The 24,278-nt window shown below is 48.5% G+C and overlaps 1 long non-coding RNA gene across 7 annotated transcripts in view; it reads right to left on the minus strand.

Moving 5' to 3' along the window:
* LOC144334921 (uncharacterized) overlaps nt 1-24,278 on the minus strand; it is an 86,502-nt gene that overhangs the window by 52,530 nt on the left and 9,694 nt on the right. For 2 of the 7 annotated variants that reach the window (XR_013405187.1, XR_013405186.1), the window contains exon 2: nt 11,306-11,751. The exons of the other annotated variants lie outside the window; for them this stretch is intronic. This is a non-coding gene — a long non-coding RNA (uncharacterized LOC144334921). The remainder of the gene's footprint in view (nt 1-11,305; nt 11,752-24,278) is intronic. 7 annotated transcript variants of the gene reach the window in all.

Here is a 24,278-nt window from a genome sequence, read left to right on the forward strand (position 1 = left end):
GAGTTAACAGATTTTTATGGTAAACTTTCACTGGGAAAAATACCATTTCAGGAGCCCCAGTGACCACAATGAAAATGTTTTTACCTTCCCTTACGTGACATCGGCAACGCCAGGTCCAGGAAACGATCTGGATCTCAGATAATGGCATATCCACTCATAGTAAGTCTTGATCTTGTTTCACAAGCTATCAAATGCTGCCCTGAAGCAGGAAAATCCCCACAACGTGGCAGGGAGGGGCGACCAGCGTGAGTTCTAAGGCCAGACCACCCGGGTCTGCTGACAGCGTGGTGAGGGGCAAACAGTGCAGGGTCTAAGGCCAGACCGCCCGGGTCCCGCTGACAGTGTGGCTTCAGGAGTTTCCTAAACCCTCTGCTCTCCAAGTTTCATGTCAGAAAAATGCAGTGATAACCGTGTCCACCTTGGTTAAATATATATATATACACACACACATATATACACACATACACACACACATATATATACATACATACACACACACACACGCACATATATATACTCCAAAACTACAGCCCTATAAAGGTCATTAATCCTAGTTATCCTCAAGGCATTGAGCGATCAATAATGAGCCATCCCCCTGCTGCTGACCTGCCTCAGCCCCACCCTCTGGAAACCCCGCATCCACACCAGCCACACAGGATGAGGCCGAGGAAGGAGCAGGACTGTGTCTTGGGAACTTAAACTCTGGAAGCTGAGTTAAATCAGTGCCGCACCAATCTTGTCACCAACTGTCTTGTTAAATTGGGAGATTCCATCTCTGGGGATCTTGAAGGAACCTGAGGCTCTACATTGAGTGAGGTGAGCACTCGTGCTGCAATGAGCCGGCAGGGAAAGCAACCGAATCTGGGGTCGTAGCTGCCTGAGGCTTGGGTCCCACCGGGAAAGTGGCACCAGGGCCCTCAGGACAATGGCGGAGGTCCCAGGAGGCAAGTCCTGGCGCAGAGACTCATGGACCCAAAGATTGCTCCAGGGCCAGGAGGAGCTGCTGCGCTGACAGCCATGAGGCAGGCAGCCTTCGAGCTCCTCCAGCTGCCATCCTGCAGGCAGGGAGGACAGTGCCCAGACCACCCCGGGGCTCCCCCAGCCTGCCAGACTAGTACTCTTACTCTGACAAGAGTCCCCATGTTCCAAGCTAGGTTGAAACAGTGCCTCAGGCCTCGGGGCACATGCACCCCCGTGCAGGGCGACTCCTACCCAACACCTGGGGATGGCTATTCCCACACATCCCCAACTCACAGCAAAACTTAAAAATGAAAGTCGGAAGATACAGCCAGGAAACCAATGCTCAAGAAGCAACTCCAGGGTGACTCTTCCTAGAGCTATTGCTACTGAACATCTTTAAAAACATTCCAGGGTGACTTCCTAGAGCAATTGCTGTTGAAAATCTTTAAAATTCTTCATTTCAAAATTAGCTTTTATTACACTGTCTTCCCTATTCTACCAAGACTCTAGAAAACAAAACCATTACAATTTCCAATTCTATCTTATAGCAAGTTAGAAATACACATGCTTCCTCAAAGGATTCTACGTGTTTCCTTGGCAATATCCTTTCCATGCCCCATGCTACTGCCCCCAACAGGGAAGGCTTTTCCAACCCAACCCAACCGCTCTGAGACAGTCCCCTAAAGAATCGTCTACAAACTCTTGAGACAGGCTTGCCCTGACAAATCATCTGCAAACTCCATCTTCCATTAAAAACAGTACCGAAAATGAGCATATTACCACTTTTTAAAAATTACTGTAAAGTGGACAGTGTTCAGTTCTGTGAATTTCGGCACAAATATTCCCATAATCGTCATCACACAAGCAGAACAGTCCAACAGCCCCAAACCCACTCACGGGGCCTCATAAGCATACCCTCCCATTCTCAGCAACCACCCTCTCCGTGTCCTCCCATCCCCCGGGTCTGTCTTTTGCGAGTGTTGTCGCAAAACACTGGCAAAATCACGATTTCCTGGGCATCGTGCTTGGAGGTGCACCTGGGGTGTCCTGTGATCAAGAGCCAGGCCCCGGGGCTGCTGGCTATTTATTATTCCACATATGGCTGTGGCACATTGTAACCTGTTTTGGGCAACTATAGACAGCGCTATTAACATCTGGGCACAGTTTTTCTTAAACATCAGATTCTGTTTCTCTAGGGTAAATACCCAGGATTGGGGTCACTGGGACCCACGTTTGTGTGAGTTCAGTTTTGTAAGAAATCGCCAAGCTGTCTGCACCGTGCTGAACCCCAGCATCGCACAGGAGTCCCGACTGCCGGTCCTCACCAGCACCTGGGGCTGTCGGAAGACCTTAGTCAGGCGCTCCAGCAGGGGTGTGAACAAATTCACTGCAGCTTCGGTGCACATCTCGGTGCAACCAGTCACGCTGAAGGTCATTTCAGATGCTTTCGGGCCATCCTCCCGTCCTTCTCAGCGAAGCATCTGTTCAGGTCCCTTCCGCTTTTAAGTCAGGTGGTTTGTTCTCTGTCATGAGCCGTGGGAGTCCTGTGCATTCTGGATACGAGTCCTTTGCCGGCTGCATGGTTCATAGACATCTTCTCCCCATCTATCGAAAATGTGTCTCTTCAATTCCCTAGGGGTGTCTTTTATATTAGAAGTTTAATTTTGATGAGTCTTACCTACTTTTTTCTTCCTTGATTATGGATCATGGTATGGCTAAGAGCTCTCACCCTAGGTCTCCACAATTTCCCTTTCTTCTGCAGGTTTTGTAGTTTGGTATTTTACATTCAGGGCTATGGTCTACCTTAATTTTCATACAGGAATTTCTCCCTGTTTTCACTCTTTTGCATACGGCTGTCCCATAATTCCAGCACCATTTGTTGTCAAGACTCAAATTCCACTGAACTGCTTTTGTGTCTTTGGATCTGTTCTGGACTCCACTCTGTCAGCTGACCCGTGTGTCCATCCTGAGTATAATTTATGACTTTAGTGGCTGTCTCTGTGAAAAAAAGTAACTCTGTCTGGAAGCAAAAACCACATTAGAAATGCTCTAAATAAGATTCTTCCTGTTGTCAGGAGAGCAAAGCCACTGCCCTAAGCAGAGGTGAGGCCTCAACAGCTCCCAGGCACAACCTTAACACACAATGGGGAAGGGAATTCATTTCAAGGGCCACAACGTGAGACCAGCATAGCCATGAAAACTGCAATAATTTCACAACAGAATGAAATTCATAAAGAACTGCTGAGAAGTGTGTGATAAGTTACATAAATCACTGTTCCTTAAATTCTGATGGTTGACTAGAACAGAAATAGCTTCACGGTGCAGTTCAAACAGAAAAAGGTAGGTAGGGGTGGTTTCCACACCACACAGGGCCTGCAGGAAAGGGACACTCTTCCTCTAAACCGGAGATCTCGGGAGTGATGTGATAAGCCATGGTGAGAGTCACAGAACTGTGCAAGCCGGAGTCGTGGCCTTTGCCCCACCACGGAGCCTGTGTCCATGAACGACAAGGCTCAAATGTCAGGCCGGGGCAACCGAGGCAGTTATCAGGGGACAAGAAAACGAGCGCACGGTGGAGGCAAAGGTCTGAAATCGCGCGGCAACTTCGAGTCAAGTGGGACAAACTGACTCAAAATACAGGTTTCAAAAACCACCACAGAGAGCTGCTCCTCGGCTCTGGAAAGGCTAAGTGACTAATGCCCACACTGAGCATCTGCTCCCAGAGACGACCCTGGTGACCTAAGGCCCAGCTCCTCCGAACCCGCGCCAAACCTCAGTGAGGAACTTTATTGGTATCTTACAGCACATTGACATGTTCCCTTAAAATCTGGTATTTCATCAAAAATGCAGGCTCATCATCAACAATGCATGACTCATACACATTTCGATTAAACAAGATAATTTACACCCTGACTATGCCAGGTAAGAGGTTTACTACAATCTTTAAACAGAGCCAGAGGCTACAGTCTGCTCCTACACAACACCATGTCTCTACAAGTTCGATGGGTTTTTACTTTCCATGTCTTCACTTGCCTAGTGCTAGAAAGCAGATTAAAAACAGAAGGAACCCAGAAACACTATTGAATGAGACTCAAATATCTTGCAGTCATCATCGTGATGAGATGCTTATTAAACAGAAATGTTCTCCCCTGTAGAAAGCAGCACACATCAACACGCACTGATAACTGTCGCCAGCATTCCAGATCATCTTCCCTTCCATGGCCACAGTGCAGGGCAATAGACCACGCACACCTGCAGACCTACGGAAAGCGGGGTGACACGGCCGATTCTTGTAGCGAGCAGGCCAGGGTGCACTCAAAGTGCATCTCTTTCCAGAGGTCTGCCATGGAAAGTTACACATTTATTCCAAGAGTTAATGGCACTGCACCGAACATTTCTGTAAGATTCTCTAAGCAAGCTTTTCCTTCTGCCTAAAATGTCCTGACACAAACTGAAAAAGCTCTTGGAGCTGCCAAAGACTTCAGTATCCCCTTAACTATTGTCATGCACATCCATGTGAAGAGACCACCAAACAGGCTTTGTGAGCGCAACATGGCTGTTCATTTCACCAGGGTGCAGGCGGGCTAAGTCCAAAGAGTCAGCGAAGAGAGGTAAGTGTGGGGCCGTTTTATAGGATTTGGATAGGTAAAGGAATATTACAGTCAAATGGGGGTTGTTCTCTGGCGGGCAGGAGTGGGGGTCACAAGGTGCTCAGTGGGGGAGCTTTTTGAGCCAGGATGAGCCTGGAAAAAGAATTTCACACACACACACACAAATCATCGCTTAAGGCAAGGACTGGCCATTTTCACTTATTTCTGGTAGAATGTTATCAGTTAAGTCCAGGCAGGGCATTTGCACTTTTGTGATTCTTCAGTTACTTCAGGCCATCTGGGCGTATATACGTTCAAGTCACAGGGGATGCGATGGCTTGGCTTGGGCTCAGACGCCTGACAACTATAGTCTTTACTTTTAAGGTGTGGGGTAAGATCATATAATCCCCAACTAGGCTCCTGATGCTGTTTGTGGCATCCAGCAACAGCACGTTCCATTCCTGGATTACATTTGACTCAAGAGTCCACAGTGAGAACGATTTCTGGTGAATGAAACACCAGGCAGGAGGGTGATTCCGCTGGGCAGCTCTTCACACACAACCCAGGAGCTGAGGGGAGAGGAAGAGGCCCACAGGCGTCCACCGTGCTCATGCCCCCTTCGACTGCCCCCCACTCCTAGAGACCCGGACCCAAGGGAAATCTGACCTGAAAATGGGCAAAACCTCACTTTGGCAGGGGGACAGGGACTCGGGGCCACAACTTGACCTCAGAGCAACACAAGTGCAGACACAGCACCCCACGACACCCTCCCCACCCAAATTCAAGGAGGAAAACCAACGCCCCGCCCCCTTGTAGAAACCCCCAGCTGCTGGAGCAGACGCCTGACGGCGTGTGCAACCTCTCCCGTCCCACGTTCTGGGCTCAACACCTGTGCCTCAGCCCTGGCACTGCTCACCACACCCACAGGTGTACCAGGAGGGGCAGGTCCTAAGGTCTCCACTGCACCAAAGCCTGCAAGGCAAAGGGGCAGCTCCCTCCAGCAGGAGTCCAGAAGCACACACTGCACCAGCGTCACAGCGTGAGAATTCTCCCCTCGGTCTCCGAATCTCCAGTCTGTTGCCCGCCAGGTGTTCTGCCAAAGGCGAGTTCCAAGCTGGGCGGCACATTTGGTTCTCACTATTTCCTTTATCAAATCAATACTGCAAACATATCCAATTCATCCTGTCACTAAAAATGAAATAATCCGCTATCTCCATCACAGATGATGCAATCAGGTTTTCATTACTGGGTTTTTGTTTTGTTTTTTGTGTTTTTCTATTTTGAGATGGAGTTTCTGCTCTGTCGCCCAGGGTGGAGTGCAGTGGTGCGATCTCGGCTCACTGCAACCTCTGCCTCCCGGGTACAAGTGATTCTCCTGCCTCAGCCTCCCAAGTAGCTGGGATTACAGGTGCCTGCCACCATGCCCGGCTAATTTTCATCTTTTCAGTACAGATGGGGTTTCACCATGTTGACCAGGCTGGTCTGGAACTCCTAACCTCAGGGGATCCACCTGCCTCCTCCTCTCAAAGTGCTGGAATTACAGGCATAAGCCACCACTCCCGACCATTACTGGTGTAATTTCTAAGCCACTCTCTCACACCCACTCCCTTTTTTTTTTTTTTTTTTTAAAGAACCAGCTTTATGCCTATATTTTTTCCAAGAGAACCAGTTTCCCATTTGAAGTACAAATAAGACACCATGTTTAAAAACCAAAAATGTCCACTTGCACAGAAGTCTCCAAATACCCAGTCGATTTGAGCCTTGAGAATAAGATCCAGCTGTTGGCTGAATACAACTTCCCTTTCCATCTGTATGCCTGTGAGTTAGACACAAGGACGAAGCCACGACCTAGGGACATAAAGGCAGGAACCACCAAGGTAGCCGAGACTCCAAATAAAAGCTGGAAGGACCAACACAAATGCACCACACCCTGCACGCCCTCCTCTCATTCCTTTTCAGAATTTCCAGAGGATGAAACAGGGACCTTCTCAGACATCCCACGGTGCAGGCGGCCAGAGGGGAAGGCGGTGGTAACCTGAATGAGGCGACCGGGAAATCACATTCCACAAACAGAAATTCTCCATGTGCTTTACATCCTCTGTCTCTGAAGAACTATGCCAGGCTAACAGTCGCTAGAAAACCGCATTCAAGTGTCATTTCCCATTTCAAGCAAAGAAAACAGTGGTGGGGCATGAGGGAAAAACATAGCCATGTGTTCTGGGCTATTAAATAAGGTTTTTTCTGTTATAAACGTATAATTTTACATTCTCAGATTTCTGTATAATTGATATGCTTCCTAATTAGCAGACATAGTAATAAAAAGTGAATTCCAAGTGTAGGATTGGAGGAACCGTTCACATGGCTTCAGGTTCTGCTACTGTGTTTCAACTTAAGAAAATGGTTCTGTGTGTTGGTAACAAGGCCTGAGAGTCTGTGTGAGAGTCAGTGTGGCTGTAATCAGGGTTCGTGTTGGTTCCCTAGCAGAGGATGTTACACTGTTACATTATCGTCTACAAAAAAATCCTGAAAAAATGAAGGCTGAATAGACATACACACCCTCCCAAAACAATCCAAATGTCCACCAATATGAAAAACAGATGAATTACGGCTTCCATCGTGGAATATTCCTCAGCAATGAAAACCAACTATAGCCACAGGTGCCAACTAGGATAAAGAAAACCTTTTAAACACGCTTAAAGTGAACTGACTAGGCAGAATTCCTCGATTACAGGCATCTGCTCCAAAAGGGTACTGTTCTGAATCCTCTGATGTAGAATGATAGTTAGCAACCCTGTTTCGGGGCACATCTAGAAAAAAAGCAAAATAATGACTACACAATTTAAAATTCTTTGTCAATTATAACTATTACTATGAAAATTCTAAAAATGTGAAAATCTTCCCAGCTGTTATTGGACAAGATTCAAAATAAATACCCTGGCATTGCTTGCCACACCCACAGGTATGCCAAAATAAATGAAAATATAGCCCAAGTTAGTAGAATCGAAACCTGAAGATGTACGAGCCGTCCCTGCCTCGCTATCTATACATCGTGTAGAAATTTAAGAGCAGGTAGTGACACTGCAATGCAAGGCTCAAACCAACTGGGTATTTGGAAACTTCTATGCAAATTGGCATTTTTGATTTTTAAACACGGTGTTATTTGTACTTCAAACAGGTAACTTTTTGATTCCCTTGGAAAAAATATAGCCATAAACCTGGTCTTAAAAAAAAAAAAATACGGGAGTGGGTATGAGAGAGAGTAGCTTAGAAATTTTAAAAGTATCAGCAGGGAGCAGTGGCTCATGCCTGTAATCCCAGCACTTTCAGAGACAGGCCCAAGGGGCCTTTGAGGACACCGGTCTCCTCTGCTGCCTTCCTGCTGGACTGACCCCCCCATGACATTCACTGGGTTTCCACCCCTGTCTCATTTAACATCCCAAGGGTGGTCTTCATCCTCGTCTGGGGCTCAGCTCTGCCCCAATTTTCTAAATCTCTGCCTTCAGAGCCTGAAAACACCCACGCCCAGGGTCACCCTAAGTCCACGTTTACCCCAGAGAGTCCCAATTTTATGTTTTCCCAGCATCGCCTTAGTGATAATTTATCCTGTAAATTCCAACTGCCTTCACACCTCGCCCTTGCTGTCTCCCAGCAGACCCCACTCAGATGCACATGCCCCAGACCCCACACCCAGGTCTGTGCATGCTGCCCTGCTCTGCCCATGTGGGGACCACCTCTCTTTCTTGAGGAATCAGCTGGCGATCAACTCCTTGTGGAGGGCTGCCCTGACTTCCAACTCTCTCCAGCAAAGGCAGAAGCCATCCTCGGTACTTCCCCAAAACTCAGGCCAAGTATGAAGATGGCGCAGATGCTAGCTGTGCCTGGGATGCCATGGGCAGGGTCCCCAGATGCTCTGCACATGGCCCGGGGCAACGCCTGAACATAGCAAGTGCTGAAGAAACAAAACTGACGTGCGCTGACCTCTGATAGGGCCTCCTTCACCATCCACATCTGTCTCCCCTCTGGACAGTAAAATCCACAAGACACAGAGGGCTTGTCTCACTCATCTTCAAACTCCCAGGGTCACCCTGGCAGGTAAAGGGGACTCAAATGTCTTCTGAAGGAAGCAGCTGGTTAGCTGCCGAGTTAAAGGGCCTCTGAAATTCAGAGCTCTGCATAGGAGTCCAGCACACTTTATTATGAATGACTCCAACCACGGCAGAAGTGGGCGTGGAACCAGTGCTAACCAATTCAGGGTTTGTTCACTGTTTCTCAGTTCATTATCACAACGCATTCTCACAGAGCAGCTGCGCACAGATCCTCAGACATCTACACAGAGTGGGACGATGACGCCAAGTCACGTGAACGTCCTGTTGCAGACTGGGAGACACCGGTCAGACACGGACCCAGGCAGAGCACAGACCTCGCGTTAAATCGGCTCCGTGTAAACAGCACTCCCTGCCAGGCCCTTTCCTATCTGCACAGCTTCTACAAATTCAACTCTCGCACCTGACACCTAAGAATACTGCACACCCCCATGTGAATCCCCTGCTCACCTCCCAAAATGACCCGGCATGGCCGAGTACAAAACCTTTCAACATAAGGGAACTGGAGGGCATGTGGGGCTTTCTCGAGTCCCTGCTGCCTCCTGATGGGAAGACCCAATGCTTCACACCCCTAGTGAAGGGCGGGTCTCTTCGGCCCCCAGACTTTGACCTGGAGCTTAAATCAGTATTAACTAATTTCATTTTCCAGGACCAACTTCAAAGGCCTGCAAAGCCAGAGAAGGGAGAGGAGTTGGAACACGCCCTCCCCTCAGATCTGCCGCAAGCACGCACTTCTCAGATGCGTCCCAAGGTGCACAGCGTGTCCGATGCCTGTTTCACATCCACCGACCTGCAGGTCTTCTATGTGGCATCAGCCTCCTGGGCACTGGGAACAAGAGGTATAATGGCAAGTCCCCTATGCAGCAAAGGTGAGGCAAAGGGACCCAACGCAATGGAACTGACCTTTTTCTGACAGTCTCAAAACAGAAGGAAAATACTGTACAGTCAACTCCCCCTCACGCAGGTTTATTTACCTGTGACTCAGAGGCCATGACAGAGAACTTCAGGTTCTTACCGATTCCTATTTTCCCCATCCAGGAAGCCTTTGTTTTTAATATCGTACGAACTTGCCATTTTGTAGGCCAAAACCAGCAAATATTGGCAGTTTCCTACGGTTCAACTGAATAAAATATCATCATGGCCTTTTGTGAAACCATGAAGAAAAGGTGGATATCTCAATATGTGTTTCCAGACTGGCTTTGTTCCTGAAGCAGTAACTCTGTTCACACAGGATTTTAGACACTGAAGAATAAACATCAATATCCCACCAAGAAAACCAAAGGAATGAAATAATTTTGCGTCCACCTTGGAACCTTTTTAGGACAAGGCAGGACACAAACTTCTAAAAAGCTGCAATTGTCCCTCTGTATACACAGGGACATTGATTCCAGAACACCCCCCGAGTTTACCCAAATCTACGTATCCACAGGACCCCACGGCCACCCTATGGAAGCACATGTAGGAAACGTCGGCCCTCCACAAAGCCAGGTTTTTTCAGTAAGGGTTTGGTTGGAAAAAAAATTAACATAAGTGATCCTTCGAAGCTCAAAACCCACGTTGTTCAGGGTCAGCTGCATTTATTACTTGTGTCATATCTGAGGCCTGAAAGCCATCATTCTCGATACCTTAATGTGACGGTTAACAAACTAACTGTTCTGATTAGAAAGAGGAAAAAGCTTATTTTTAAGCTGACAATGAGAGTTGACGCGGCTACGGTGAACGGAGAACAGACCTAAGCATGCACCAAGGCTGGGGTGACTGCCTGTGCTCAGACCCACCAGGGCCTGTTCTTCCACCTCCCTCTGCTGAAAGGGATAACCTCCTTCTCCCCCACGACTAAAGGGCCTTTTTTAAATACTCACACGAGAAGTGCTGTGAAAAGCTGAAAGGTCACAGATAACATTTTTAAAAATAAACATTAACGTAAGCATTTAACAAGCCCATTATGATTTAAAGGAAAAAAAAAACGGTATTAAGTTCCTGGGTGCAGGGGCTCATGGCCGTAATCCCAGCACTTTGGGTGGCCGAGGTGGGTGCATCACCTGAGATCAAGAGTTTAAGACCAGCCTGGCCAACATGGTGAAACCCTGTCTCTAATGAAAATACGAAAATTAGCCAGGCATGGTGGCAGACGCCTGTAACCCCAGTTACTTGGGAGGCTGAGGGAAGAGAATCACTTGAACCCGGGAGGGAGAGTTTGCAATGAGCCAAGATCATGCCATTGCACTTCAGCCTGGGCGTTGAGTATGAAACTCCGTCCCAAAAAGAAAAAAAAAGTATAAAGTTTTCCTTTCAATGAACCTATCGTTCAGCCACCGAGGTATCCTATAGCTACTTATTCAGCCATGAGATACACCACAGGAGACATAGGCGAACAGGACACAGTTCTTCCCTGAAAGAAGGCTGCACCCTCAACAGAAGGGAGGCACACACTCCAAATGGAATCGGCATAGGGAACAGATGCTGCTGCAGGTGGAACTGGCTGCACAGAGCACCCGCTCAAGTGTCTGAGAAATAAGGAGCGGTTGGTGGCATCACCCTTCCGTACCTGAGCTGGGCGGTGGGGAGCCTGTCGTCACCACCACCACCACCACCACCACCACCACCCGGGACAAAGGCCCCCAGAACCACACAACGAACTTACAAACTCACCGAGGCGATGACCGAGCAACGTGCGTGGAGTGATGCGAACACGCAGACGTCAGGGCCACGCGCGGCATTGGTTTTATGCATCGACTTGAGCGTGCCCGGGGTGCCCAGATGGCTGGTTCTGCATTATTTCTGTGTGAGATGCATGTTTGCCTCTGGACTGAGTGGAGACCCATCCTCGCCGGTGTGGGGGGCACCACCCTATCCACCCAGGGCCCGAGTAAAACAGCAAGGCGGGGAAAACTGGGTTCACTCCACCTGTCTGGCTGATGGGCCAGTGACATCCGTCTTCTGCAGCCCGTGCTCCTGGGTTTCAGCTCCTCAGACCCGGGTGGGATCTGCACCCTCCGCTTCTCAAGTCTTCAAGCCACACCATCCCAGGACTCTAGCTTGCAGGCTGTGGGTCCTGTGGCTTCCTGGACTCTGTAGCCCCTGCAGCAAGCCTCGCCCTGGAGACACACGCACACCCGGCTGGCTGTCTCTCTGGAGATCCCTGACTAAAAGCCGCCCCTGAAAGTGGTCTTCAGAGTTTCTTTCTAGCCCTAAGATCCCAGCGCCCCTCCTACAATTCTAGGTGGAAAGGTGAACGGAGACCAATGGACAGAGGTGCGTGCGACGACACGCCAGGCAGCGGCACTGGGCAGGAGGGCACTAACGCTCACTGAGCAAAGAATCAATGTTGCTTGCCACAAAAATGAGAGCAGTAAAGATTTCTTCAAACAGAAATGAGTTTGTTTCATGATTTGCTCTTAATACATAAGAAATCATAAAAGTAGGCCTATTAACAATTACATAAGTCTTTAGAGGCCCTTGAACTACTTCTGTCCCTTTGCGTTTTTATACAAAATAAGCCTAAGGTTAAAGAGAATAACGTCACTGGCCACAGCTAGGGCCACATGAGGACACAGCTTATACCCCTGAGGTCCCTGGGTGCCCCGAGTCCTTCCCTTGCTATTTATGGAAATATGGGAGAAACCAGGAGGTCTGAGCGTGGACCTGGCCATGCTCCCGGGGGCCGAGGAAAGCACCCATCTGTCCAGTCTTCCCTCCACCCCGCGGTTCCCTCCTACCCAGACTCTTGGCCTGACGCGACTCATGCACTCAGCAGCGCCATCATTAAACGTTTAGCTTCGCATCACGAGGGCCTCCTCTGGCCTCCTCTGACCACTGCTGAACCTGCAGTCAGCACTAGTCTGCAGGACACGCGTGGACAAAGTTGATGGATCACGGCTTCCAATGAGGAAGGTGCAGGCAAGGAGTCGGAGAGCCGGGGATGGAGCAGCCCTCACCCAGGGAGGCGAAGGCCAGCAGCGGCCACCACCGAGGACCTCCCTTCCCACCCTGAGGGCAGCTGACCCAGGGAGGTGAAGGACGACACCGGCCACCACTGAGGGCCTCAAGGGCTCTCCCCACCCTGAAGGCGGCTGCGATCACATTTTCCCATCGCACCAAGAGACCCCTGTATTGAGCACAAACCTTTCCAACCTTTGAATCAATAAGGAATCACAACACAGACATTCCCTCAATCCAAATGGCCAGCCCACAAAACAGACACGCAATCATACACATTTCCTGTGGGAAAATCAGTCAGTCCCTGGGGCCTCGCGCCAGGGGTAGGGGAGCATCATGGGGAGATGCCCCAGCCCCAGTCTGGCTCTTCTCTCTACAGCTCCTTTTCCCTTCTCTTCCCACCGCCCCTTCCCACCCCTTCCTAGCCTCAGAGGCTCCTTCCTCAAATTCTTTCCCCTTGATGAAGTCATTCATGCCCAAAATACAAGGCAAAGTCATGGGGGCTCAAGAGAAAATCCATACCGTGGCTCGCGTTTTAGATTCTCATAAGTTTGAGAATAACCAAGCAAGAATCTTTGGCATATGAATGTGGTCTGAAGGCATCTGAGCACAATGCCCGGCACTTGCCCGGAGTGGATCATGGGTGTCTCGGACATCTTCACAACTCTACACCAATTATTTTGAAACACACCAGCAGAATAGAACCATGTGAATAGCTGCTTCTCAGTTAAAAGTAGGAAAACACTCCAAAAGCTGCCCTCAAGGAACATCCTTCCCACCAGGAGTTTCCTGCATCGGGCCCTTCAGGCACAGGCAAGGCCCCCGGGCCCAACTCCCTCATCCCTGCGTCATAAAGCAGCAAAGACGATGGGGAATAAAGCAAGTGAAGGAGTCAGTCCCGCACAAAACGGGCTCCAGAAGCCACAGCCACTCTCCCAGTGTGGGAGCCAAGTTCAGAGACCTGGAAACACCAGCGTTCCCAGGGAGGAGGGCAGAACAATGCCATTTCCCCCTAGTTTAGGGAGACACCACCCCACGTCCTCTGGCCTTAATAGAAGAGAGACTTCACATAAATGATTTCAATGACTCCACCACACACAGAAAGTGGGCTAAGGGCTAACACACCCATATAAATGCCTGGCAAAAACACATTAAATGAACACAGAGATAAGCAAGGTTCTCCTGTTATCCACCAAATATTCAGAAACAAATCCAGTAAGCAATCTCTTTGCAATCAAAAGACCAATTCAGAGGTGCAGATTAAAAATAAACATACAACTGAACCCTTAATATACCAAGAACCAAATTCCACGGAAGTGTTATCACATCACCACCTCCCAGCTGAAGGAAGCAGCACTGGCCACTGACCAGCTGTTCACTCGTGGATCAGTGAACGAAAGGCAGTGCTGTCCAGGACAACGATGAGATGTTAACCTGAAAAGGGCAAAATTGCAGAGGCTGGAGGGACCTTCCAGGTAACCCGGCCCCCTCGGTGGACAGAGGACCCCCGTGGGGCCACAGAGCCCAGAGCTCCAGTGTGTTCGGGGCAAGCACTCAACTGCAACCCTGATGATGTCCGAACGCCTTCTGCCCTTCTGTGTCTCTGCCCCACTAACAGGGAATCCGTGAATGCTAAGGAAATGTAACGCATTTTACAATACATGTAGATTTTCAGCAAATTAAAGATAAACAGTGACAAACTTTGAGAATTAACCAAAATATAGTTCAGTGAATGCCCAAACTCAAAGCTAGTCTCCAAGAGGTGATAAGCTGTGTGTGGTGGTTAACGCCTGTAAATCCCAGCAGTTGGGGAGGCTGAGGCAGGAGAATCACTTGAGCCTAGAACGTTGGGGTTGCAGTGAGCTGTCATTGTACTACTGCACCCAGCCTGAGAAACAGAGTGAGACTGTCAAAAACAAACAAACAAAAACAAATTAAAGGAGTTCAAATGAATTCGCCCATACCCTTTAAATTTTCAGTTGGGTACATGGGGTGATCTAGTTCCTTTTTCCCTTGCAATACATGAATAATCTAATAATTAAATATAATCTAACAATTACATGGGAAAATTTAATTATTTTCCCATTTCATTATTCCCTATCTCAAGGAAAAAGTTAAAAGTATTCCCTATTTCAGGGAAAAAGCTAAAAATCATTTTAAACCTTCCTTCCCCAAAACAGTATCCTCAGTCATCTCTATCTGCTTGATCATGCGGAATTCAGCTTCACATGTCTACAATACGGTTTTTGTTAAACAGCGTTTATGTAGACAGGCAAGAGAAAGAAACACTTGGTCTATGTAGAAGCAGCAGAAGACACGTTTTAACAGAAAAGGGAGAAGATACCACCGTGTGAATCTGGAAATTCTGTTCTCATCTTGTCCACACACACAGAAAACACCCAAGCACGTGCCTAGTGTCCAAAAGAAGCATAGAAAGGACAGGGATCCCTCCAGTTGTTTAATGACCAGCCCCACTTGTCACCGCCACATAACAAAATCCGCACGACAACTTCAGCACGTTTCATTCACGATTCCACGGAAATCAGGCTGAAGAACATATAGATGTTTTGCCCACATTTAAAAATCCAAGTGTGGGACTCATAGAAATAAAACACATTATGGGTTCACTTAACTTTTCCAAATTTTTACTTGGAGAAACCTATAAAGTTCTTGTCAGTTACATCCTTAAGTTTTTCCATAATTTTTCAATGCAAAGGTTGGGCAAGACTTGTAAAGAGGTACACACATACGGCCCGGCGCGGTGGCTCACACCTATAATCTCAGCACTTTGGGAGGCCGAGGTGGGCAGATCACGAGGTCAGGAAACCGAGACCATCCTGGCTAACACGGTGAAACCCCGTCTCTACTAAAAATACAAACAATTAGTCAGGCGTGGTGTAGGGTGCCTGTAGTCCCAGCTACTCGGGAGGCTGAGGCTGGAGAATGGCATGAACCCGGGAGGCGGAGCTTGCAGTGAGATCGCACCACGCACTCCAGCCTGGGTGACAGAGGGAAACTGTCTCAAAAACAACAAAGGAGGTACACACATACATGGCACGTTCTTCTCTCAAAGAGAAGGGCCCTTTTTTAAGATTCCAGAAGTAAATGTGGTTGTCACCCTGCTTTTGAGAGGATGGGCTGTGTTTTAAGCATGAACACACTTTCCTCCATGCACCAAGGATGCACCATGGGGGCAGTGCTGCCGCCGCCCCCCCAGTCTCTGCTCAGGGTGGGACTATACACCGTTAACAGGCCAGGTGCTCAGAAGGAGGCTTCCAGGACTTGCTGTAGGCATTCATTAGCAGGGCAGGCAGTGCCTCGTGCTGGTGGGCATCCAGCAGTAAGGGGGTCTTGCACTTCACTCCCTGGGCCCAGCCCCAGACAGAGGGGAAAGAGACACCTGTATCGTAACTCATGTGTATTTATAGACACACAGAGACTCTGCAGTGCAATGTGCAGAACTAGAAGGAATCGTGGAAATAAGAGGGAAGACATTGGGTTACGACTGGCAGAGCCACCTCAAGCCTCAGCACTTCCTGCCAGAGCCCTCACTGACCAGACTCCTCCAGGGTCACTGCCACTGCCTTGCCCCGCTCATGACAGGGCAGACAGTGACAGAACCTCAGAACAACCTCCCACTCCTTCCTCACCAGCCCAGGGGACGAGCTGTTCATGAGTGTCCTAAAGCCTGAATGCGGGAACACAGAGGTGACTGAGCAGAAAGGGGGACAACCACAATGGCTGAGGGTGTGCAGATATTGCGGGGCACCCCAGCAGCCCTTTCCATCTTTTTTTTTTTTTTTTTTTTTGAGACGGAGTCTCGCGCTGTCACCCAGGCTGGAGTGCAGTGGCCGGATCTCAGCTCACTGCAAGCTCCTCCTCTCGGGTTCACGCCATTCTCCTGCCTCAGCCTCCCGAGTAGCTGGGACTACAGGCGTCCGCCTCCTCGCCCGGCTAGTTTTTTTTTTTTTTTTTTTTTTTTTTTCTAGTAGAGACGGGGTTTCACCATGTTAACCAGGATGGTCTCGATCTCCTGACCTCGTGATCCGCCCGTCTCGGCCTCCCAAAGTGCTGGGATTACAGGCTTGAGCTACCGCGCCCGGCCAGCCCTTTCCATCTTAAAGAGGACGGCCACGGGTGTGCGGATGCTCCCGCGTGACCCAGCCGTCCTTTCCACCTTATAGGGGAATGGCCACGGGTGTGCGGATATTCCCGGGTGCCCCAGAGCCCTTTTCACCTTAAGGAGATTTTCACAGTCTCATATCAGTCTCCAAACTATTCAGTGACGTTGGAGGAGTATCACTGTGGACCAACACTGATTGGCACCAAGTAAGGGCAATTTTATAACCATGTCTCAACCATGAAACAATCAGGTCTTTGGCCATCTGGTCTAAGCTTTTTCTGTAACAAAGTTGGATAATTAAGTTGAACTTCGGTTTTCCAAAGCTTGTTACAGAAACCACATCTTCCTAGGTGTGGCTCTGTGATGTCACGTGCACACATCAGTAGCCAGGCTTGCCAAGACTCACGGCTCGATACATGTTCACCTGAGAAGGCTGCTCAATCACTGAGGGCTCCGGCGTGCTCTGAAATGAATTTGCCACTTCAGCCTACACTCTACTCCCTTGTTTGTTTAAAGAAACCCAAAAAGCAGAATTTATTTTGGCCAATCGCCTGCTGGCCCAACTGCAGAGGTTTTAATTAGAGTGCTTTCTATGATGCAATGAAAGTAAAGTCGTATAGATCAACTCATTATTACCACTCCAAAGGTTTAGTAAATCTCCAGATACTCAGGCAAACATTTTAAGAAGCTACATTAAGGTTTACAATACTCAAAATTTAAAACTACATCCATGCTTCAAAAAACCATTCCCATTTTAGATGGCCAAATGCATATGAGAAAGAAAGAAACGTGCTGAGCGCATTTTTTGGGTAATCTTATGGAGAAACTGCCACTTTAAAAATGGCTCTAGTTCCTGGCTCCAGATGACTGTGGTGGGTTGCCTCACTCAATTTCAACTCCACCCGAAGCTGGGACACTAGAAATCCATTCCCACACTCCAGGGCACCAGAATTCCCACTTCTGGAAACAGCCTGGAATGCAGACCTGTAGCAGAGAATTCTTTCCTGCCCACCCTAACCGTCCTCTGTGGAAGGCAACAGTCAAAGACAAGTCCACCCGCCTAGGCACAACTGCACCACGAAGAACCATTTCAAGGTGGGAAGTGATTGATCAGTGGGAACAGGCAGTTTAGCTAATCACTTATAAGGCTGAGAAGGGGGGTTTGAAGGCCTGTGTCTGGCCTTGTCCTCGGTAAATGGTCATCCCCAGGCAGCCTAAGCCACATGGGAAGGGGCTTCTTGCAGTAAAAGTGGGGGCGCCGTTGTGGGGAGGGGGAATGTCTTAACCACCACTGTTTTACAGGATCACAGGGCTCAGGCAATGTTCAGTATTATCACACACCAAGGTTTTTACAGTCTGAAGAAAACTACAGTCCTAAGGTATCAGTTCTCAAAGCCTTAAGTTCCTCCTGCTAAGATTCCTAGAGGGTCTCGACTTCTTGCACTGAACCCCAACTTGCACAGGCACCTGCGTCTTCCTCCTGCAGCAAATGCAGATGAGAAGGCTGTGGCTCTGCTGCAGTAATGACGCCATGCAGCCCTAACACCACAGCAGAGCAATGGCTTTGGCCTGAATGTCCCCAAAACCTCATGCTGAAACCATCTCCGAAGGGATACATTAAGAGGTGGGGTCTTTGGGAGGTCCTGCTCTCAGGACTGGGGTTGGTGTCCTTGTTGGGAGGCCTGGAGGAGCCCTCCTGTTCCTCCACCATGTGAGTCCCGACGAGAGGCCTGCTGCCACGCAAGACCCGGTGAGATGCTGCCGTCTGTAAGCCACAGGCCCTGGGACACCAGATGTGCAGGTGCCTTGACCTTGGACTTTCCAGCTTCCAGAGCTGTGAGCAATAAATGTCTCTTTACAAATCACCCAATCGACAGCAGCCCGACAGAGAGACAGTAATGTTACAACTTGAGTCACTTTCTCAGTGGGCCAGAGGCCTCCCCACATGGGCCACCACCGTAACAAGAACTCCCTGGAGGATGCAAAGGGGTTCACAAGGAATTCTACCCAGCACCAGGGTGTCTCTCCTTTCTTGCAGGAAGATAGCTGAGCCATGGCAGGAAACTACAGGGTGGGTGGAGCTGGACAGTAATGTGTCACCTGCTCATCTAAGCCTCAGTCTCCTGCCTCTCATCACGACAGTGGGGGTAACAACCCCCTCACCTGAGCTGTTGGGGGAGGTAAGAGTGCTGGGTGATTAACAATTGTTAGTTCCACAGAAATTAGGCAAAGAATCCATCCCATGTCTTACAAAACCAAACCAGCCCAGGAATTCCACATCACTACTAATTTGCATGGGAAAATGCTGGATTCTCATAAGTTTTGGCATGTCATTTGTATTAATAAAGTTTGCAGAGCTTTCACATACTAAGTATATAAAACAGGAAAATAAATCATGCAATTTGGAGGCTGAAGCAGGAGACTCACTTGAGCACAGGCAGTGGAGGTTGTAGTGAGCCTAGGCCGCGCCACTGTACTCCAGTCTGGGAGACAGAACGAGACTCCATTTCAAAAAAAAAAAAAAAAAAAAAAAAAAGACTTTGCTGCTTCATACTAGTAAAGTGGGCAGATTCTACACGCCAACTCTTATTCAAAGGTCTCCTAACACTGACTCAGGAAATCTGGCCCTAATGTGCTTTGAGTTTTAATCCTAACAGTGTTAAAGACCACTCCCCCAGGAGCTCTGAACAAGTACTCCAGGTACACGCTGAACAAGACCACACACTCTTTGACCGAAATCTAACTTCATAGACCCAAACTACAGAACCACAGAAGACACTGCTTCTGTCCAACTTTTTGTTCTGTCATCGTTTGTGTCCATTATTTCCTACAAACCATCTCATTAGAATTTAGGGCACACAAAAGGCCGATACAACAGGGTTACTTTTCAAAGGTTTGGAGGTGAAGAACAGATACAATGCATTAACTTCCTATTGCTGCTGCAACAAATTACCACAAATGCAAACCTCCTCTCAGCCCTGGAAGTCAGGAGTCCCAGGGCTGAAGTCAAGGGGTCAGTAGCTTGTATTCCTGCCTGGAGTCTCCCAATTCATAGAGGCCACCATGGAGCTTGGCTCACAGCCCCACACCCCTCCTACCACTGCCCCGGCCTCAGCCCTGCACCCCTCAGGCCGCTGCCCCACCCTTGGCCCCATGCCCCTCCGGCCCCATGCTCCACCCTCGCCCTCAGCCCCACAGCCCTCTGGCCTCTATTTCATCCTCAGGTCTCCTCCTCTGAGATGGACGACAGGACCCTAGACGGAGGGATGAACATTCTGAACAGAATCAACGTAACTCAACATTTGAGTCGGAGAGGCCAAGCAATAAGACTTTCAAAAAAGCAACCAGAAAGTATGTACTGTGCCGGTAGTTCACAGCTGAGCGTGGCGTCATGAGTACGAGCGTGCGGCCATGCACACCAGGCCCAAGTTTAAGATAAAATATAAGGAGCTTTCCACTGTAGTATTTAACTAGATCTTATTACAAAATAGCCTCCTGATTGCAGTTTTTATCCAAAAAGTTCTTTGTAATTAAAGAAATTATTTTTCCCCTAAAAGACACTTCTCTATCTATCGTCCCATATAAACTAAAGGGGCATATTAAAGAAAAAAGACAAATGTATGACTTCGGGGGTTTGCCTACGACTTGGATAAGCATGATTTTCTTCTAGCCAAGCAGGGAGCAGCTGGACCAGACTGGAGGGAAGGAAAAACAAATTTCCACTCTGACCTCAGTTGGGCACCAGAGTCTTCCCTGTCAGAATGTGGATGTGGTGCTTCCCACACACCAGCCTCTGACGAAACTCAGCCCAAGGGTATGGCAAAAAGCTGTCTACTTCTGAAAAATCTATAAAGTGCAGACACATCAAAAGCTTCAGAAGACTGTAAAGCGCCAAGGAGACCACTACACCCTTGGAGTTTACAGAAAATGGTCAGCATCACACGTGCCTGAGGTCCAGGGTCAGTTCCCGGCTGCCGCGACACCGTGAACGCAGCCCTGGCTTCCCCTCTGATGCAGAGAGCTGGTCACTCTGCCGGCAGCACTCAGAGCTCAGAACATTCTAGATGAAAGCAACGTGTTCCTTTTAAAATGTGGAACTGGGGCAGCGCAACTGAAGCTCTACGACTATGTCCACTGCTGGGTTTCAGGGTAGCATTAGGAAATTGTGAGAATCCAAATCTCAATTTCATACAGATTCCAGATTCACTGCAGGTTCCAGAATTTCCTGAAACATTCTTCCAATTTATCACTCAGGATTCCCTTGCCAAAGCTAATAAAGTCCACATTCCTTACGGAAAAGCCACCATAAGCACCACCACAAATAAGAGCAACTGACGCCTGCCCTTTGCACCAAACCTATATACTGTTACTCACACAAGACTGTACTGGAGGCAGCTCTTAGCTGAAGCCGAATCCGTGAGACTTCATTATCCCCATTTTGGATCAAGTGTGAAGACTGTCAGCAAACCAGGGCCCCAGTGTGAAGCAGAGAACAGATCCTCTGATGCCTGCCTGAACATTTCATTCCCACCTCTGACTTGCATATTGAACACACTCAGAGCTACTGAGTCACCCACATTTGCAGGTCATTTATCCAGCCACCAGGATAACATAATTATGCGATAAAAATGCCTTCTCAGGGCTTTGTCATACTCAACAAGGAAGCTCAGAAGGCTAGGTAAGCCCAAGAAAGGGGGAAGCGTCCTCCAAACAGACAAAAACCAAGGAAAACCATGCAGAAACTCTTTCAAGAGAGAGCAGAAACAGAGCCCGCTGTAGCCTTTCAGGCCCTGCTGGCCGCAGCCCTGCTTTAGGTGGCACCATTTCAACGGATGCATCCTGCTGGGCCCATTTGAAAGGTCCCGCTTGCGAGACACTCACCCCCACTTCCAGCTCCTGCAAGACCCGCTGCAGCCCCACTCCACCCTGGGGGCCGACTGTGCAAGTCTTCCTGGCGAGACCCCTCAGAGCCTGCACATCATCTGAGACTGGGAAGCACCAAGGATCCCGAAACGCACAAATTCGTTCTCCTCGTGCTGCTTTCTGGGTTCCAAGTTGTCTTAAGAACCAGTCCTGCATAAACCCCGGGCCGGGGAGCCAGCCACAGCCCAGCAGCACCCAGCTCATGTGCTCCACCCACCCCACAGAGGACCACGGAGGCCCCAGCACGCTCTGTCCGCGGGGCAAGACACCAGAAACAGCCACAGTTCAGGGTTCTGCCACCCGCCCCTCTGCCGTAATTACCTGCTGTGATCCGAATTCTCATTGGTTGGAAAGGTGATCCCACAGCTCAGCTGCCCTAATTACCTGCTGTGATCTGAAATTGCATTGGTTGGGAAGGGGATCTCACTGCTCAAGCACTCCCTGCTGCCTCCTTGCAAACAACATAAAAAATCCAAAACCCCTCGTAAAGAACGTTTACTATAACCTCAAAACAAGACCCATCACGAGACCAGGGAAGATACACACGCACATCTGACAGCTGGTGGGCGTCAGTGACCGATGCCAGGGCTTCCGTGTGGCATGTGAAGCGGGAGGCCTGTCACGGTGACTCAGGCTGGGGTCTGAATAGGGGTCTTCCAAGCAACTAGGCAACCAGGACGCACACCCCAAAACCCAAGTCCCCGCACTCATGTACCTGGCAGAAATGCTGCGTGGCCATCGACACCAGTTGTGAACCAAGACCGATCTGTGTCCTGTGGCCCTCACAACGTCCGTACATGCCTGGGTCCAGCACAGGCACGCAGGGCACCCTGCTCGCCTCCAGTGGGGTTCTCTCCTGCCAAGGGGGATGGCCCTGAAGTCCGTTGAGATTTCCAAAGCTCTACACAGTCGCCCTTCCTCTTGCTTGTTCAGAGGACCTAAAGCCCTGAAGACACCAGTGAGAATTGACCTAGCCTCTTAAGGCAGCTCAAACACCTAAACACAGGAACATTGGACCTCTCTGCCCTCAGGAGCAGCCAATAACCCACTGGGCTAAGCAGAAGGCACAGATGTCACATCCAGAAGCCAGTGGCGCTCACGTTTGCATTCCAGGAGCTGCCCTTGTGAGTCCCTCCAAGGCTTCCAAATCCCACTTGATTGTTTTCATCGTATCTCTACAACATCAGAGACATTATATCTCATGGTATCTATGAGATCCTCTTTACTTTTATGAGCACATATGCTCCCTGACTTACCATGGGATGAAACTGTTCCAATAAACCCAGCGTAAGCTGAAAATATCCTAAATAGAAAGTGCATTTGACATCATAGTTTCAACTTACAACGGGTTCATCCAGAGGCAGCCCATCTCGGGCCGAACACTGCACTGAGTGTGACTAGTTCACACCATCACAAGGTTGAAAAAAAAAATCACAAATGTAACCACTGGGAGCCAGGGACCCTCTGTATTGCGGCTCCTGTCTTCAGAGACAACAGAAACCTCTTCTTAGACAAGAATCACAATTTATAATCCTCAAAATGTGAAACTTAGTTTAACATTCTAGAGGTTCAAACAAAGCCAAAGTAGGCCCACAAGGCCGTTTGTGTCATTCGCTAAGACACACAACTCTGTAATAACCCTCACCACAGCCCCTCAGGGTGGGTCCCAGAGGCGGCTGAGGCTTGTGGCTATGGACACTAACGAAACCAAAATCAGAGTACGCAGGTGCAGTCAAGTCATATGACTTCTCCACTAGCATGTGCACAAATGTTCATCAGCAAATCTCATCTTTGCTTTACCTCCCTCCCATGACCTAAAAAGGAGTCCACCACACACACACCTCACTTCAAAAACATAATTAGTACTTGCATTCAATTCTGAGCATTCGGAATAGACCTAATGGGTGATTAAATCTCTCCTCCAACCCATTGCTTAGTCTTCTTAGAGGATGAAGGATTTTGCATAACACAAGTCAACATATAAAAGATCTGCTATAGAAACAGACTTTCAAGTGGTCCTCATTAGAGTGATTCAACTAATATACAAAGGACCCAACACACAACACAGTGTATATTAGAAGAATGATTAATTTGTTCCCCTAAAAATCCTAATATCTACACAGAAAAAAATACCCTATACACATTTTATCATTCTTTACCAGTATAGTCATACAAAGGAGTATCACAAAAGCAAAAGAACACATTTGGTTTGACTCGCAGTTCTAAGTTTAATATAAAATTGCTAAAACCACCAAGACAAACATGACTATGAAATATTTAACGATCTTCACCTAAATTCAAGTCACCATTCAACCACCAATACCTCTGCTCTCCTTACGGGAACTTTCCAAAAGTAAATTCTGGAATTAACAGGACAAAATTTTCTGGTGATAGAAATTAGGAAGAAATTGGTTGAAGGCTGTTCCTTGGCTGTCAAACTTTTTCTCAATATTTTGTAAAATAAAAGCGTCAAACAGATCTTTACATTAACTTACAATCTATCAAGCAATACTGGAGCAAGCTTTAAATATTAGCCACATTCTGTCAGGGCTGACTAACATTAAATCAGTATCAGTCTCATGTCTTGCAGCATCCACAGCTCATCTTCTTAAAACCACTTAAGATTTCATAATTAACTCA

The sequence above is a fragment of the Macaca mulatta genome, chromosome 15, assembly GCF_049350105.2.
Source record: "Macaca mulatta isolate MMU2019108-1 chromosome 15, T2T-MMU8v2.0, whole genome shotgun sequence".
Taxonomy (NCBI): domain Eukaryota; kingdom Metazoa; phylum Chordata; class Mammalia; order Primates; family Cercopithecidae; genus Macaca; species Macaca mulatta.